This window comes from Maniola hyperantus, chromosome 25 (genome assembly GCF_902806685.2).
Source record: "Maniola hyperantus chromosome 25, iAphHyp1.2, whole genome shotgun sequence".
Lineage (NCBI taxonomy): Eukaryota > Metazoa > Arthropoda > Insecta > Lepidoptera > Nymphalidae > Maniola > Maniola hyperantus.
Window position 1 is genome coordinate 2,028,599 of NC_048560.1, and position 6,000 is coordinate 2,034,598.

A 6,000-nucleotide genomic window follows, 5' to 3' on the forward strand; every position below is an offset into this window, starting at 1 on the left:
ATAAAATTGTTTCAAAATAAAAGCTCAGTAGTAAAGACAGGGTTCTTACTGTACACATACACGAAGAAGGTTCACTAAACTGTTCCAGGATACAAACATTTGCTTACTTGTAGGTGCGAAGACTGCAAGGTAGCTGGACGGCATCGGCCAAGCTCCCAAAACTCGATTTAACTTGATTCTTCACAACCGAAATGTTTCATTACAAAGATTTTCACCAAGTCTTATCCATAGAATTAAGTTGCCAACGTGAATGTGCAAAAGAAATAAATACGGAAAACGAAAGCGAAATACGAAAACCGAAAACTAAAAACGGAAACGCAAACGGAAACCCTGCAACAAAGAAAACAAGATTATAATTTGTGCTGTGTGAAAATTTCGACACGTGGAATTTTCCCGATCAAACACAACTCACCTATTGAACTCCTGGCCACCAATGGTTTTCAGGAGTCCACCCACAACCCATTATCCTCATTTATTTGGGAAGGTAAAATAACTGGAACTGAAAGGGAAATCATGAAATTAAGATTTTCTCTAACCAAACCGCCATTTTGTCGAATCCACATTACTTGATTTTTCACTCACCATAATTGATGAAACATTGAAATACGTTAGGATGACTAAATTTATAACTATTGTATTTTCCCAGGCGAAGCCATGGGCGAAAAGGAGTGAGATTTTCCTGGAACGAAAAAATTCGTCTTCACATGTTGACTCCAGAAAAATTCTAAATCTCACCAATCGGTGTTGCCAGACGCAACCCGAGTGTGGCCGCTCTCATTTAGTTTGATCATGAAGCCAATTCATTTTTGAATATTTGCGGAACCTAAGGATATATTATAAGAACCGTTTTGTTAATGACTTAACAATAAACAAATGATATTATGGTTTTATTTAATTATTTTTGTTTTATTTTTACGACAATTGACAACGAAGCAAACGCCATCTATTGTGGCTCGAATGAACTCTGAACATCGACCCACGCGTAGTTCTGCACCTTGATGCTAGGTGGCACCAACATACTTTGAACAAAATAGATTTTAATTAAAAGCGAAACGCTAATTAGTAGTTCAAAATTTACAACGTCACATAATGACATGATTTTTTATATAGCGGTAGTTAATGGGGCTAGAATTCATTATTGCAGAGAATAATTTAAAAAAACCGGCCAAGTCAGGCTCGCGCAATGAGGGTTCCGTACATATAGTCGTATTTTTTCAACATTTTTCACGATAATTCAAAAACTATTATGCATAAAAATAAATATCTGTTTTAGAATGTACAGGTGAAGACCTTTCATATGATACCCCACTTGATGTAGTTATCTCACTTAGAAAGTTGAAAATAACTAATTATTAAGTAGTTCATGACCATAATTTAATTTTTTTTGTGTGATCTAACCCTAAATAATATAATGAAATAGTTAATTATATTATATAATATTATACTACTTCATTTTTCTGTATTGTGTGTAAGTACTATCCAACACACCTAGTTTCTCCTTTCACCAAAGGTTGCCTGGAAGAGATTGCTGTGAGCAATAAGGCCGCCTTTGCATACAATAATTTTGTTAGTTTAAGTTTCTGTAATAGTTATGTAATATTTTTTGTGTGCAATAAAGTATTTCTATCTATCTATCTATCTATCTAAATTCACGGTTTTCAGATTTTTCCCCAAATGTCAGCTACAAGATCTACCTACCTGCCAAATTTCATGATTCTAGGTCAACGGGAAGTATCCTGTAGGTTTCTTGACTGACAGACAGACAGACAACAAAGTGATCCTATAAGGGTTCCGTTTTTCCTTTTGAGGTACGGAACCCTAAAAATTGAAAAATATTTGTCGTTTACGCCAAAGTAGTTCGGAACCTTCGTTGCGCGAGCCTCTTGGCCGGTTTTTTAACATAAAAACAGAGTAAGTAATTTCTGCTGGAAAATATTTCTTAGGTAGTGTAGAGGTGCAACCTCTACCGTTACTTGGCTGGCAGCTATTAAGAAAACTTCGCAGCTGCCACACAACAATATTCAAATTTGGAACGCAGTAGAGAATCCTCCTGGTCACGCACGTTACGAGATTCCACATTCCCTATCATCCGCTCGTCACGTCAACATCTTCTACCATTGTATTATATAAAGCTCGCGAGCCCGTCTGTATTGTACATAACATATCAATTGTAAAGTGTAAAATAAACATCACTATATGTAGCTGGTTCTTCATTACATCAACCCTTCAGCTACAGTAGGTACCTAAGTAATGTTAAATTCTAGCCCCATAAACTAGCGCTTAGGTACAAAAAATCACATCATTTTATTATTAAAGTCCATGACCCTATCCGTCGGGCAGTAGGTATCTTAGGTAGATGTAACAGTGCTGTCTGCGAGTGGTGAGTGGTGGTGACTGGTGCGACACTGATGAGAATTCTTTGAACATTGTAACCTGGAAAAATCAAAGAATTCCATGTCACTCTTCAGTGAGGTGATTCACTAACTCAGTGTCTAACACTGAATATAGCTAGTCATTTGACATTGGTTGGTTCTACATTGCTGCTTCACTGAGTGATATTAAAATAATGTCCCGTAGAAAACCTTCAATGTGCCTGGGTGGTGCTGGTCAACAGAGGGCACAGTGGATGAGGCGGAGGATTGGGTAGCTCTGGGCGGTCGGTCTGCAGTTGTCCCCCGTTGGGTCCCCGCATAGAGCAGAAACAAAGAGGAGTTGGCCTAAGCAACTGTGCACTGTGATTTTCAACTAGGTCCTGACGTCATCACTGTGGGCGGGGCCTTAGTTAGTATGCTGTCTGCGTTCGTCAGGTTCACATATATTGAGACTCGTATTATCGGTGTGTTTTCGCGTTTTTAAGAACAAAAGGATGAAGTGTTGTGTTTTATCGTGTCAAAGTTATTCAGACAGACGTTCTGATGCTATGAATGGTATCACATTTCATTTGTAAGTAATTTTATACGTAATTATTAAAATAGTTCTAGATTATTGACATCTAGTGTGAGACAGCTGAACTATGTAGTGACATCAATATATCGATGTTAGGTCGCTAAGCGAGTAGTTTTGCTACTAACCCGTAGATGGAAAATTGAGAAGTGGGCGGCGTTCCACAACCCCTCACCCCGCAAAATGTCACTCGATATTTCATAGGGAAATCTTAATACAACATCTCCTCTTTGTTTCTGCTCTATGTGCGACATCCTCCATGTCGCTCGGCCACGCTGCCCGTGATACGATGGCATGTCCAGAAGGGCTTTGGCAAGGCGGCGGCATAAGTACTTAACTAACATCTGGTCGCCTCAGGTAGGTAGATGACGCAAAATCTTTTAGGAATCGCTTTTAGGGTTCGGTGCCAGAGACTCAAGAACTATGTCTCCTCCTAAGCAGAGAATAATTAAAAAGTTTTTTTTTCTATATACCTACTGTCCATTAAGTAGGTAGTAGGCAGGTACCTAATCGCAAAGTTGCGATATTAGTGCATTCGTCTACCAAGCTCTGAATTTACCGCCCGGGGCACGGGCACACGAGTAGATCTCCGGCTTGCCACCTAACTAATGCCTACCCTGGCTTCAAACACTGCAATGTGCACGCCACTGCTACGGACCGAGGAAATAGCTAACAAAAATGTTTTGTACTTATATATAATAAACTTATCTTATCTTATCTTATCTTATATGTATAGGTATACAATTATACATGTAAGTAAGTAGGTAGGAACGTCACCGTCACCTACAGTCTACACCGTCTACACGCAAGGTAGGTAGGTACTACCCGTGCGCAATAAGTTGAGACCTGGGGGGCGGTGACGCCACAGACGCGTGGTTGTACTGTAGACAAAAATTGGAGCGCGTCGTCGTTGCGTGACGTAAGCAAGTATCTACGAGACTAAGGTGTTAAAAAAATGGCGTTGTCTACAGTACAACACGGGAGCTTGAGGGGAAGTTACAGGGGAAGCTGGCAGAGGGTTGCATTCCAGGCGAGTCTCAACTTATCGCGCACGGGTAGTAGGTATCTATTTAGGTACAAGTTTCGTTTTTGCGCTGACTTTCTACATTTCGAAGGTCTTCTTTTATGTTGTAGGTATTCCAACTGTACCTACTGTTAACTGTACCTACCTATCTACTGTTGGATGAACAGCTCGTAACACTAAGGACTCCACGCAGTCTTTGTACATAGAAAATAAAAAGATTTTGAAAAATTATTTACTACAATTTATCTAGTTACTTAATCACCACAGCGGGCTCAGCTAAGTCGCTCGCCATTAGAGAAATGAAAAATGAGACCCTGCGGCGACAATTAATTAAATGGTCGCGTTCCGGAGGCAAGACAATATGGCGACTTTAAACACTGCAAATTATTGTTTTTAGTTAAGAGACATATTGGCCCCGTGTCATACCTACCTATCAGGGAGACAGCATCAAGACCGGGAACAATGTACCTATATATCACTTATCACCAGGTGAGATTGCAGTCAGAGCCGTCTTTAACCTATTGGAGGCCCTGGGCACTGAGTAAGTAAAAACAAGAAGGCTCGGATATATAAGTCAATCTTGACTGGTTAACAATCTCTATGGTTCTATGTTTGGAGGGCCTTTTTGACCTTTGATTTTTCGGTAAAAAAGTAACGGTCAGTCGTTTATAGTTTGGTGATTTGGTGGCAGCGACTAGCAGGCCCCTATCGATCGTGGACCCTGGGCACGTGCCCAGAGTGCCCAGTGGGAAAGAGAGCCCTGATTGCAGTCAAGGGCTAACTTGTATCTGAATAACAAAAAATGACAACACATAGGTATCAATCAATCAATTGAAATTGATCGTCTCGGTCTGTGGATGGTTGACAGACTTTGGGCTTTGTCGGTGCTGGTTAATATCACTAGCATCAGCCCCCCAATTGTGTAAGAATAACCATTTCATGGCTATCGCAATCGTCAAGAATTCTGCCCTTTGATTGGCTGTGAAAAAATGTAAACAGCGAATCAACCAATCAAAGGGCAGAATTTCTTGACGATTGCGATAGCCATGAAATGGTTATTCTTACACAATTGGGGGGCTGATCCTACCTAAGTACCTACTTACCTGCCTAATAACTGTAGAAACCTAAGAGTCAAAATCTGATTCTCTAGAAGATCTGGGAAGTGGGAATACCCTATAAAAACTCCTACCATTAGTAGGGATGTGATAAATGGAAAGAGAAGTCACGACCGTTAGCAATAAGAAATAATATCTACAACTTAAACCTACCCACAAGTCGGTACAATTCCAGTTAGGTAGGTAGGCACCTACCTCTACCTTAATCCTTTACGACCAAGTCAAGTCTAGAAAGCTCTACACCAAACACTACCAAGTAATATCATAAAGTAATTGACATATCATAAAATTCAAATTCCGAACTACCGATAGTTAAACTGAATATCACGACCCTCGCTTCGATATCATAAATCATAAATAACCCATTATTTATTGCCCGGTACAATTTCACCCACGTACCTACCTACTGTTACAATAACAACTTATTGTTTATTTTGTACCTAATAGAAAATATGCACTGTCGTTCCGAATACGACAGAAAAAATATATATCTTCGACTCATTTTCCTTTCCTTTAAATAAAACAAAATAGTCTAGAGAGACACGTCGTTAAAACAATTGAGTTGTTGTCGATAAGTTGTGTCACATAACTAATTTTGTTACATTCGATTTTCAAACTTCCCGCCGTTTTTTTTAAGGGTCACAGTCGAGATGGGTTTTTATGTTGGTACGCCAGTTTGGAGCGCGGGAAACGAAAGTGGTTACATATTTATAAAATGGAATCGATTTTTAAATAAGCCAATGGTAAGCCGTCGTTGAAGAGGCGGGTTCGCAATTCGAATGCTCCTCCCCGCATTGCATGCCAGATGAACTATCTCGTGGACCCGTGGTTTTTGTTCATTCATTCGCGCAGCGTCCGTAGACGCGAGCGGTTCTGCTGTAAGAAATGAGACAAGATTTTTTATTATTTTAAAAAACT